The sequence below is a fragment of the Gossypium hirsutum genome, chromosome A12, assembly GCF_007990345.1.
Source record: "Gossypium hirsutum isolate 1008001.06 chromosome A12, Gossypium_hirsutum_v2.1, whole genome shotgun sequence".
NCBI lineage: Eukaryota > Viridiplantae > Streptophyta > Magnoliopsida > Malvales > Malvaceae > Gossypium > Gossypium hirsutum.
This window is the reverse complement of record NC_053435.1, coordinates 41077520-41091306: the sequence shown is the minus strand read 5'-3', so window position 1 is coordinate 41091306 and position 13787 is coordinate 41077520. Positions and strand designations below refer to the sequence as shown.

Below are 13787 nucleotides of genomic sequence, written 5' to 3'. Positions count from 1 at the left end.
AAGATGCACCTTTTTACTCTTTGATTTCTACGAATTGTACAATCGATTTCTTTGTCAAAAAGTAATGGTCCCGACGGGTTTCTTCTAGTCGTAAACTATAAAAACCTGCCAAAAGAAAGAAAAAGTAAATTAATAGATAATAATAATTAAATTAAATTAAATTTCAAGAAAAAATAAATGGCAAAGTAATAAAAATTGAGCGTTTGTAATATTTTAGCTCCCCAGTAACGACGCCAAAAACTTAATCGCTTTAGTGATAGGTTTTAAAAATTTATAAAAACGCGTTCTTGAACTAACTATTATAGCGATGTCGGCAAGTGTACCTATCGAACAATAGTATAGTAATGGCAAGACCGGGATATCGTACCCAAGGGAACCACAAGTACTAGTAATAACTATCTTTTTATTATTTAACCTAGAAATAAAAGCAGTTTTTATTTTAATTAACTAATTATCTAAACTAAGAACGCACAGAGAAAAGAATTGGGGAATTGCTTTTGGAAAAATCGATTGACTTAAGATAATACCTAAGGAAAAATCCACCTAGACTTTACTTGTTATTCTGGCTCCGAATCGAACGATTTATTCATTCAACTTGTTCTGTAGAGATCCCTAAGTTATGTTATTATCCCTATTCAAGATTAATAACGTCTAATCCCTAAATTGAATAACCGAGACTTTTCTCTAATTAACACTCTAGGGTTGCATTAACTCGATCTATGGATCCCCTTATTAGGTTTCACCCTAATACGGAAAAATCTTGTCACCCTATTTCTAGGAGCACAATCAACTCCGCTTAATTATGACAAAAGTACTCGTAGACAGGGTCTATTCCTCCTCTGAATAAGAGCATGTCTTGAATCAGTATCCTAGGATATCAAAACAAGAATTAAGAACAAATAATTAAGAACAAGTTAAATATTTATCATACGATTCAGAAAATAATAACAAGATTCGTGTTAGGTTTCATTCCCCTTAGGTATTTAGGGGATTTAGTTCATAACTAAATAAGAAAACATCTCAGAAGAATAAAGAATACAAAACATAAAGAAAACCAGAAACTCCTAAAGGGAAATTGAGGAGAGATCTTCAGTCTTGATGATGAATCCAGCTTCTGAGATGGATCAATCGGCTTCCTTGGGGTAATTCCTTACCCCCCTTCTCCGTCTACCTTTTTTCTCCTCTTCTAGGGTGTATTTATAGGCTTTGGAATACCTAGAAGCCCTCCAAAGTGGCCTTTTCTAAATTGGGCTTAACTTGGGTTCGGCAGGGACACACCCGTGTGAGTTGTACTCCAATTCTGCCAGATTGACACGGCCTTGTGGTCTGCTCGTGTGAGGAGTTCCAGGCCGTGTTGATTTCGTACTTTGGCCCATTTTCTCCATTTTTGGCCTGTTTCTCGTTCTTCTTGCTCTCCTATTCTCTCCTAACAGTAAAACATGAAATTAAAGCATTAGGAGCATCGAATTCACCAATTCTAATATAAAATCATCCATAAAATGCGTTAAACATGGGAAAAAAATATGTATAAATTACGATTTATCAAATACCCCCACACTTAAGCATTTGCTTGTCCTCAAGCAAAATCCTCAACTCATAATCAAAATAAATTCTTTTCAACTTATAATTTCTATCAACAATATCTCAAATTATTCCATAGGTAATCATACATTGAGAATTTAACTAAAAGAACATAAAAGTTTTAATCATTCCAAGTTGAGCATTTTATTTCGAAAATATAGGTGTTTTCCGTCATCTAAGTAAGTACCTTTAATTTAGAATATCACAGAGTTTTACATCCTCACTAAAGATTCACTCAAATCACTCGAGGTGTTTTAAAGACAATAAACGGAGCACTCAATAGTCAATAATGGAAAGTCATTACCATAGGGTTGCATGAAAATCAAATCTCCACCACTATAATTTAAGATGATATATCAATCAAAAGGTCTTTAGAGGGTTATAATGAAGCTTAGTTAGGGGGTGTGGTCACAAGCTCAAAGAAAGGGTAAGAATCGAGATTGAATTGAAAAGTTGCCTAATTGGAAAAAGGGTTAATCTTCACTTGCGTACAACAGAGCTTCTTTCAGAATATGAAATTACAGATACGCATACATAGTTTTTCTTCTTCTTCTCTTTTTTTTAAGAACAAGTTAAATAATAGAGACTAAATATCAAGAACAAAGCATAGCTAGGCAATCCATTCAACTCAAATCTCGACAAAAATAGGGATTAATTTAGAGGATTTCAACAATAATGGGTTAAAGGTTAATATTAAGAGTAATACAAGAAATGGTTTTTTAGGCTCAAGGGGGTTTACAGGGGTTAATTATGGAGGTAGGCTTTTCATGGCATGAGTGGGTTAATTCGAAATGCCTTAATCATTTTGATATATCAAATCAAATAGTGTGGTCTTGACATGCATAATCAAGCAAGTTCTAGAATAACAGTTCAAGACTGACGTACTTAAAGCAATAATAAAAGTGAGCATAAAAGGATGAATAGATGCTCAAAAGGCTCAAAAACCTCACAAAAATTATGGCTTTTTGATGTTTAGACTCGTGAATTCCAATTCAAAGTAATACTTAGACTTGGGGAAACAACCTAAGATTTTTAATTCTTAAAAATCAACTCATCATGCTTGATTCTCTATTGTCTTAAAGTTTAAACAATCAATGCATAAATGCCTATGTTTTAATTCAAGATATACCAATCAAAATCATAAATCAATTAAAATTTATCCTAAATATGATAGAGAGCTTTTCAAGAGAACAAGGTGATCATTTATGGATTTTTCTGATAATGAAATAAATACCCCCCACACTTAAGATGTACATTGCCCTCAATGTACAAAGATAGATATTTAGAGTATAAAAATAAGATAGGGAGAGAAGTGAAACTTCCTGTATAATGAAATCCTTGAACTGAAGTTCTAGAGAGGAATCGGTTCGAGAGTGGAGGAGGATACTCCGGCGGTCGTAGAGGTTCATTAGGCCATAAGTCCTGCGCCAAAAGAATATTATATCTAGTGGTAGCTATGGTTGTGGTCGATCAGGACATGGCAGTTGTGGAGAACCTTTGACGGTGGAGTTTTAGTTCCTATGTGACGATGAGCTTAAGAGCTTTATATAATTGTGATAAAATTAGGAACTTTTTAGGGGATATTAGGAAGAATAATTACTTAAAAATAAAATTTCTAAAATCTAATAAAAATAAAAAATAGTTTCAAAAAAAATTAAAAACATAAAATAAGAAATAAATATTTATAAACATCTTTATCACTGGATGGTTCGTGAGGTGGGACTGGCGATGAGATGTGGAGGTGCTCACAAATCTGCTGTAGAGTAGCATCAATGTTGTCAAATCGTTGAAAACACTGAGGCTCGAATCGGGTGAGGCACTTAGAGATGTCAGCATATGAAGCTGCCGCATGAACCAGACGAGAGGGTGGTGGTGGCTGAGTCGATGGGTCCTCGTGCTGTAGGGGGACATCATCAGGAATGTTTGTGTAGGCCTCCTCCTCAGTAGATTGGGCGAGACGATACTTGGGAGGGGAGGTTTCTCGGCACCTCTCGATCATTCTCATGCTAAGCATGCTACAGATACCTTGTGGAGACATCTGCCTAGTTGATGCAGCGGCCTGCTGCGAAAGGTTGGGCCCGCAGTATTTGGAAGAGCGCATCTTCGGGCCCTCGTGGAAACTGTAGGAGAGGGAAAAGAGATGGGAAAGTGAGGATTAATGCAAGAGAAGTGGATTTTAGGATGGTTTGGGGGTTAGAGAAATGAGAAGCTTGGGAATGGTGGTCGGGATAGGGATTAGGGAGTGGAGAAGGGTTGATTTTGACTAGGGTTTCGAAAGGAAGAAGAAAATGAACAGTGATTTGCTTATATAGGATACGTGCACACGACCTAGGGTCACGCCCGTGGACTTTAAAGGTGAGCCCATGTTTTTTGAATTTTGCAATTTAGGTCGTGCCCGGCTACTATCCAACGTCCGTGTGTCTGGGGCGTGTGTGGTACATGGCTATGTAGCACGGTCGTGCCTAGCTTTATTCGCTTCTCCCACGCCCATGTGTTAGGGTGCCACGCCCGTGTATTGTTGTCCACTGCTTAACGACACGGGTGTGTCTTACCCCCGTGTCGAAGAAACAGAATCGAGCCTTGCCCCTGGCACGCTAGTGTTTTTTGATTCCCACGTCCATGTTCACCTATCCAGTTCCCCCACGGCCATGGGGATTTATCGCATCCCGTGTTTTGGGGAAATCATGTCCTGCTTCCACACGTCCGTATCGCACAGTCGCATCTCTTCCCCTTTTTGGCCGCGACTTTAGGCACGCCCATGTGCCTAGCCATGTGTGCTGAAAAACTTTGCAATTCAAAGGTAAATTTAATGATTTAAAATGTTAGAAATTAAAAATAAAGAAATCAGAATATGTTAGTGCTCGGGTTGCCTCCTGAGAAGTGCTAATTTACAGTCTAAGCTCGACTTACCTCCCTACTGAATGGTCAGGGTGGTTCGAGGAGTTCGTACTCCTCATTCCTGCTATCAATCTCATCAAAAGAAGGTTTTAAATGGATGTTGTTTACCTTAAAAGTGCCAAACCTAGGATGACTCACCTCCACCGTACCAAATGGAAAAGTACTGAGTACTATAAGAGGGATTTCCTCATTCGGTGTGGTTGTGACAATGTGAGGATCTGCGGCATCTAGTAAGACTTTATTGCAAACCTTAAGTTGATTTGGAGAGGTATCGATCTTGTTTTGATGTAGTTTCGGTTTATCATGTGTTCTCAATTTGTGTAATCGCCATTCGTCTAGCTCCTCTATCCGTAGCCTTCATTCTTCATGAATGTGTCCTCTACCATTCTTGGAACATGGCTCGTGAACTTCTTTGAAGCTCAATTCTGCAAAGTTATATTGTCAGTTTTAGTAGATTGGTGTGGACTATTACCTTCAATGTTCGATGTGATGCCAGAATTACGAGCTTGAAGGGTGATCACTTCGTCTCCCACACGAAGTGTAAGCTCACTTGTGCCAACGTCAATAATTGTTTTAGCCGTTGCTAAAAAGGGCCTCCCTAAAATCAAAGGGGTGTTATTATCCTCCTCTATGTCTAGAACAGCAAAATCAATGGGGAATATGAACTTATCTACTTTCACGAGTACATCTTCAATAATACCTCTTGGAAATCTTACAGTTTTATCTGCCAATTGAATGCTCATCCTAGTTTGTTTAGGTTTCCCAAGACCTAGTTGCTTAAACCTTTTGTAAGGCATTACGTTAATACTAGCCCCTAAATCAGCTAATGCATGACTTATATCTAAACTACCAATTAAGCAAGGAATTGTAAAACTCCCTGGATCTTTCAATTTGTGGGTAGCTTATTCTGTAGAATAGCTGAGCAGACTGCGTTTAGCTCCACATACAACGCTTCGTCCAACTTTCGCTTCTTTACAAAGGCCCTTTTAAAAATTTCATTGCATTTGGCATCTGTAACAAAGCTTCAATAAACGGTAAGTTAATATGTAATTTTTTCAATAGTTTAAGGAATTTACCGAATTGTTCGTCTGAGTGGTCTTTCCTTGTACTCGTAGACAGGGTCTATTCCTCCTCTGAATAAGAGCATGTCTTGAATCAGTATCCTGGGATATCAAAACAAGAATTAAGAACAAATAATTAAGAACAAGTTAAATATTTATCATACGATTCAGAAAATAATAACAAGATTCGTGTTAGGTTTCATTCCCCTTAGGTATTTAAGGGATTTAGTTCATAACTAAATAAGAAAACATCACAGAAGAATAAAGAATACAAAACATAAAGAAAACCCAAAACTCCTGAAGGGAAATTGAGGAGAGATCTTCAGTCTTGATGATGAATTCAGCTTCTGAGATGGATCAATCGGCTTCCTTGGGGTAATTCCTTACCCCCCTTCTCCGTCTTCCCTTTTTCTCCTCTTCTAGGGTATATTTATATGCTTTGGAATGCCTAGAAGCCCTCCAAAGTGTCCTTTTCCGAATTGGACTTAACTTGGGTTCGGCAGGGACACGCCCGTGTGATTCGTGCTCCAATTCTGCCAGATTGACACGGTCGTGTGGTCTGCCCGTCTGAGGAGGTCTAGGACGTGTTGATTTTATACTTTGGCCCATTTTCTCTGTTTTTGGCCTGTTTCTCATTCCTTTTGCTCTCCTATGCTCTCCTAAGTGTAAAACATGAAATTAAAGCATTAGGAGCATCGAATTCACCGATTCTAATGGAAAATCATCCATAAAACGTGTTAAACATGGGGAAAAAATATGTATAAATTACGGTTTATCAAGTACCCCCACACTTAAGCATTTGCTTGTCCTCAAGAAAAATCCTCAACTAATAATCAAAATAAATTCTCCTCAACTTATAATTTCTATCAACAATATCTCAAATTATTCCATAGGTAATCATACATTGAGAATTTAACTAAAAGAACATAAAAGTTTCAATCATTCCAAGTTGAGCATTTTATTTCGAAAATATAGGTGTCTTCCCTCATCTAAGTAATTACCTTTAATTCAGAATATCACAAAGTTTTACATCCTCACTAAAGATTCACTCAAATCACTCGAGGTGTTTTAAAGACAATAAACGGAGCACTCAATAGTCAATAATGGAAAGTCATTACCATAGGGTTGCATGAAAATCATATCTCCACCAGTATAATTTAAGATGATATATCAATCAAAGGGTCTTTAGAGGGTTATAATGAAGCTTAGTTAGGGGGTGTGGTCACAAGCTCAAAGAAAGGGTAAGAATCGAGTTTGAATTGAAAAGTTGCCTAACTGGAAAAAGAGTTAATCTTCACTTGCGTACAACAGAGTTTCTTTCAGAATATGAAATTACAGATACGCATACATAGTTTTTCTTCTTCTTCTCTTTTTTTTTAAGAACAAGTTAAATAATAGAGACTAAATATCAAGAACAAAGCATAGCTAGGCAATCCATTCAACTCAAATCTCGACAAAAATAGGGATTAATTTAGAGGATTTCAACAATAATGGGTTAAAGGTTACTATTAAGAGTAATACAAGAAATGGTTTTTTAGGCTCAAGGGGGTTTACAGGGGTTAATCGTGGAGGTAGGCTTTTCATGGCATGAGTGGGTTAATTCGAAATGCCTTAATCATTTTGATATATCAAATCAAATAGTGTGGTCTTGACATGCATAATCAAGCAAGTTCTAGAATAACAGTTCAAGACTGACGTACTTAAAGCAATAATAAAAGTGAGCATGAAAGGATTAATAGATGCTCAAAAGGCTCAAAAACCTCACAAAAATTATGGCTTTTTGATGTTTAGACTCGTGAATTCCAATTCAAAGTAATACCTAGATTTAGGGAAACAGCTTAAGATTTTGAATTCTTAAAAATCAACTCATCATGCTTGATTCTCTATTGTCTTAAAGTTTAAACAATCAATGCATAAATATCTATGTTTTAATTCAAGATATATCAATCAAAATCATAAATCAATTAAAATTTATCCTAAATATGATATGAGAGCTTTTCAGAGAAAAAGGTGATCATTTAGGGATTTTTCTAATAATGAAATAAATACCCCCCACACTTAAGATGTACATTGCCCTCAATGTACAAAGATAGATATTTAGATTATAAAAATAAGATAGGGAGAGAAGTGAAACTTCCTATATGATGAAATCCTCAAACTGGAGTTCTGGAGAGGAATCGGTTCGAGAGTGGAGGAGGATACTCTGACAGTCGTAGAGGTTCATTAGGCCATAAGTCCTGCGCCAAAAGAATATTATATCTAGTGGTAGCTATGTTCGTGGTCGATCAGGATATGGCAGTCGTGGAGAACCTTTCCCAGTGGAGTTTTAGTTCCTATGTGACGATGAGCTTAAGAGCAATATATAACTGTGATAAAATCAGGAACTTTTTAGGGGATATTAGCAAGAATAATTACTTAAAAATGAAATTTCTAAAATCTAATAAAAATTAAAATATAGTTTTAATAAAAATTAAAAACATAAAATAAGAAATAAATATTTCTAAACATCTTCATCACTGGATGATTCGCGATGTGGGACTGGCGATGAGATGTGAAGGTGCTGACAAATCTGTTGTAGAGTAGCATCAATGTGGTCAAATTGTTGAAAACATTGATGCTCGAATCGGGTGAGGCACTCAGAGATGCCAGCATATGCAGCTGTCGCATGAATTGGACGAGAGGGTGGTCGTGGCTGAGTCGGTGGGTCCTCGGTAGATTGGGTGAGATGATACTGGGGAGGGGAGGTTTCTCGGCGCCTTTTTATCATCCTCATGCTAAGCATACTCGAGATACCTCATGGAGACATCTGCCTAGTCGATGCAGTGGCCTACTGCGAAAGGTCGAGCCCGAAGTATTTGGAAGAGCTCTTCTTGGGGCCATCGTGGAAACTGTAGGTGAGGGAAAAGAGATGGGAAAGTGAGGATTAATGCAGGGGAAGTGGATTTTAGGATGGTTTTGGGGTTGGGGAAATGAGAAGCTGGGGAATGGTGGTCGGGGTAGGGATTAGGGAGTGGAGAAGGGGAGATTTCGACTAGGGTTTTGAAAAGAAGAAGAAAATGAACAGTGATTTGCTTATATAGGGGAGGCGCACATGGCCTAGGGCTACACTAGTGTACTCTGAAGGTGAGCCCGTGTTTTTCGAATTTTGCAATTTAGGTCGTGCCCGGCTACTATCCCACGCCTGTGTGTCTAGGGCGTGTGTGGTACACAGCCATGTAGCCTAGTCGTGCCTAGCTTTGTTTGCTTCTCCCACGCTCGTGTGTTAGGGTACCACGCCCGTGTATTGTTGTCCACTATTTAACGGTACGGGCGTGTCTTACGCCCGTGTCGAAGAAACAGAATCGAGCCTTTCCCTTGGCACGCCCATGTTTTTCCATTCCCACACCTGTGTTCACCTATCAAGTTCCCCCACGGCCATGTCACACGGCCATGGGGATTTATCGCATCCCGTGTTTTGGGGAAGTCATGTCCTGCTTCCACACAGCCATATCGCATGGTCGTGTCTCTTCCCCTGTTTGGCCATGGCTTTAGGCACGCCCGTGTGCCTGGCCATGTGTGCTGAAAAACTTTGCAATTCAAAGATAAAGTTAATGATTTAAAATATTAGAAATTAAAAATAAAGAAACCAGAATATGTTAGTGCTCGAGTTGCCTCCCGAGTAGCACTTATTTATAGTCTAAGCTTGACTTACCTCTCTAGTGAATGGTTAGGATGGTTCGAGGAGTTCGTACTCCTCATTCCTGCTATCAATCTCATCAAAATAAGGTTTTAAACGTGTATTGTGCACCTTAAAAGTGCCGAACCTAGGATGACTCACCTCCACCGTACCGAATGGAAAAATACTGAGTACTGTAAGAGGGATTTCCTCATTCAGTGTGGTTGTGACAATGTAAGGATCTGCGGCATCTAGTAAGACTTTATCGCCAACCTTAAGTTGATTTGGGAGAGGTATCGACCTTGTTTTGACGTAGTTTCAGTTTATCATGTATTCTCGGTTTGTGTACTCGCCATTCATCTAGCTCATCTATCCATAGCCTTCGTTCTTCACGAATGTGTACTCTATCATTCTTGGAACATGGCTCGTGAACTTATTTGAAGCTCAATTTCTGCAAAGTCATATTGTCAGTTTTAGTAGATTGGTGTGGACTATTACCTTTAATATTTGATGTGATGCTAGAATTACGAGCTTGAAGAGTGATGTTTCGTCTCCTACACGAAGTGTAAGCTCACCTGTGCCAACATAAATAATTGTTTTAGCCGTTGCTAAAAAGGGCCTCCCTAAAATCAAAGGGGTGTTATTATCCTCCTCTATGTCTAGAACAACGAAATCAACGGGGAATATGAACTTATCTACTTTCACGAGTACATCTTCAATAATACCCTTAGAAAATCTTATAGTTTTATCTGCCAATTGAATGCTCATCCTAGTTTGTTTAGGTTTCCCAAGACCTAGTTACTTAAACATTTTGTAAGGCATTACGTTAATACTAGCCCCTAAATCAGCTAATGCATTACTTATATCTAAACTACCAGTTAAGCAAGGAATTGTAAAACACCCTGGATATTTCAATTTGTGGGGTAGCTTATTCTGTAGAATAGCTGAACAAACTGCGTTTAGCTCCACATGCGACTCTTCGTCCAACTTCCGCTTATTTACTAAAAGCTCTTTTTAAAAATTTCATTGCATTTGGCATCTGCGACAAAGCTTCAATAAACAGTAAGTTAATATGTAATTTTTTCAAAAGTTTAAGGAAATTACCAAATTGTTCATCTGAGTGGTCTTTCCTTGTCGCGTTAGGGCATGGCACATGAGTTTTATATTTGACAGTCACTGGTTTGTTTGTATTTTGATCTACCTCATCTCTCCCTTTGCTTATCACTGTTTCTTGCCTTAGTTCTGGTTCAGTCTCAATGACTCCTTCGTCATTCTGGATATTAATTCGTTGAGCTGTTCCCTTGGGTTGGGTTCAGTGTTACTTGGCAAGCTACCTTGTGGTCGTTCGGAGATTTGTTTGGAAAGCTGGCCTATCTGAGTTTTGAGTCCTTGAATTGATGCTTGTCGATTTTTGAATGCTGTATCGGTTTTTTGGAAACGGGTTTCTGACATTAATATAAATCTTGAGAGCATCTTCTCAAGGTTCGGTTTCTTCTCTTGTTGATAAGGTGGCTGTTGAAAACCCTGAGGCTTTTGTGGCTTTTGATTTCCTTGACCACCCCAGGAGAAATTTGGGTGGTTCCTCCAACCTGCATTATATGTATTACTGTATGGGTTATTTTGAGATCTAAAGTTATTGTTACCCATATAGTTGACTTGTTCCTCTTCGGTTGTAGGATTGGAGGATTGATATTCTGTATGCACACCTCCTCCACTTGAGTCACACCTCATTATTGGATGTACATGCATAGAACGAAGAAAACCATCAATCTTTTTATTGAGAAGTTCTACCTGATTAGAGAGCATGGTGACTGAATCGAAATTATAAACGCCGACTGTTTTGATTGGCTTTGTCCTCATGACTTGCCACTGATAGATATTATCTCCTCTATAAACTCATAGGCAACTTCCAGTGTTTTATTGTTGATGGTTCCGCTAGCAGTTGTGTCAACCATTTGTCAAGTCGAGGGATTCAGACCATTGTGGAATGTTTGTACTTGAAGCCAAAGCGGTAACCCAGGGTGAGGGCACCTTCTCAGTAAGTCCTTCTATCTCTCCCATGCATCGTAAAGTGTTTCTAAATCCATCTGCATAAAAGAAGAGATATCATTACGTAATTTAGCCGTTTTAGCCGGTGGAAAGTATTTTAGTAAAAATTTTTCGGTCATTTGTTCCTAAGTAGTAATTGATCCTCGTTGTATCGAGTTCCACCACTGTTTAGCTTTTTTTCTCAATGAAAAAGGAAATAAACGAAGACGAATGGCATCATCAGAAATGCCATTGATTTTAAATGTATCGCAAAATTCCAGAAAGTTTGCTAAGTGAGCATTGGGATCTTCATCCTGCAAACCATCAAACTGAACAAACTACTGTATCATTTGAATTGTGTTAGGTCTTAGTTCAAAAGTATTTGCAGCTACAGTCGGTCTAACTATGCTAGATTCCGTTCCTATTAAAGAAGGTTTAGCATAATCATATGTAGTGCATGGAGCAGGATTTTGATAAGCCGCAATTGCAGGAGGTAGCTGATTGCCTTGGTTTTCAGCCATCTGTTCGGTTGGGGGTTGAGCATCGTCTTCTTGCTCGTTCTTCGTGTATCGTAAGTTGTGCCTTTTTACTCTTTGATTTCTACAAACTGTACGATCGATTTCTTCGTCAAAAAGTAATGGTCCCGACGGGTTTCTTCTAGTCATAAACTATAAAAACCTGCCAAGAGAATGAAAAAGTAAATTAATAAATAATAAAAATTAAATTAAATTAAATTGCAAGAAAAAATAAATGGCTAAAGTAATAAAAATTGAGCGTTCCTAATATTTCAGTTCCCCGGCAATGGCGCCAAAAACTTGATCGCGAGGTTTTGTGATAGGTTTTAAAAATTTATAATTACTCATTCTTGCACTAAATATTATCGCGATGTCGACAAGTGTATCTATCGAAAAATAGTATAGTAATGGCAAGACCGGGATATCGTACCCAAGGGAACCAAAAGTACTAGTAATAAGTATCTTTTTATTATTTAACCTAGAAACAAAAAGGGGTTTTATTTTAATTAACTAATTATCTAAACTAAGAATGCATAGAGAAAATAATTGGGGAATTGTAACGCCCCCGTACCCGAGACCATTGCCGAAGTCGAGTACGAGGTGTTATTGGACATAATTCATTAATTAAACAGCTCAAACAATTTATTTTTAAAATTTCCAGACAAGCTGGCTAAGTGCATCACAGTCACTTAAAAATTCATATCTCGAGTTCCGAAACTCGAAATTAAGATCCGTAAATTTTCCATGAAACTAGACTCATATATCTATCTAATAAATGTTTTTCTAGAATTTTTGGTCAGGCCAATTAGTACAGTTTATTAGTTAAATTCTCCCCTATTTTAGGGTTTGGCTACTCCGACCCCTGTGCACTACTAATCAAATTTCTTTCTGTACAGAAATCCAATGACTATGTAGTTTATTTCATTAAACATAGACTCAATAAGGAATCCATAAATATAAATTTTGAGTCCTAATTATTTTTACACAAATTATGGTGAATTTATAAAGTCAGAAGAGGGAATCTAGAAATTGCTCTGACCCTGTTTCACCAAAACATAAATATCCCATAAAATACAACTCTTTTACCTATTTTGTTTCTTCCACATGAAAATAGATTCATTAAACTTAAATTATATATTTTATTAATCATCTAATTCTATCTCTACTATTTTTAGTGATTTTTCAAACTCACGTCACTGCTGCTGTGTGATTCTGTTTTATAGCCAATTTCACCATTTTATGGATTTCCATAGATTAGTTAGCACATAAAGCATATGTGTTATCAAATATAATCTCGATTAGCCACTCCAATGGATATCTCGATTAGCCACTCCAATAGATAATCATTCTCAAACATTTCCATGCCATCCATGAGCTATATCATAAGATTATATACACAAAAGGATTATAATGCTATACATGTCATATTCCCAAAATATGCAAGCCCCATACCGAGATGGTCCGTTGATAGTGTGAGCGTGCCTCTGACCGTCCTGATCTCCAAACCGGCTTGTCAAAACTGTCCAAAGTGCCCATTCCACAACACTTACCAATACGTCACTTGCATCTTGAGTATTCTTCCATTTCACTAGAATTTTACCCGTTGAACACATTGGAATATAACTCGGATACATGGAAAGTTTGCACATAAGTGCCACATATGTAGCCAAGCTACCATGTAACCCACCCATAAGCGAACTCAGACTCAACTCAATGAGCTCGGGCTTTCGCATCCATAAGTGAACTCGGACTCAACTCAACGAGTTCGGGCATTTGCATCCATAAGCGAACTCGGACCCAACTCAACGAGCTCGGATACCTAGTTACATCTCACGAACTCGGACTCAACTCAACAAGTTCGGATGCTCAAATATCCAAATCTATTCCTAAGGTTCAACGGGACTTTCCTCATTCATACTCCTTTACCATTCTCCTTGGAATCCCAATGACGATACTTCGGTAGTCTTTCACATTTTTCACATAATTCATAAAATTTTTTCCATGTTGTCCAACAATGACCACAAAGCATAGAATTGCATGATAACAATC

The 13787-nt window shown here is 37.8% G+C and overlaps 1 non-coding gene across 1 annotated transcript; it reads left to right on the top strand.

Annotated features, from left to right (window-relative positions):
• Positions 1–11208: 11208 nt before the first annotated feature.
• On the top strand, positions 11209–11315 carry LOC121212017 (small nucleolar RNA R71). The gene has a single exon (XR_005907229.1). It is a non-coding gene; the product is annotated as a small nucleolar RNA R71 (small nucleolar RNA).
• The last annotated feature ends 2472 nt before the right edge of the window (positions 11316–13787 follow it).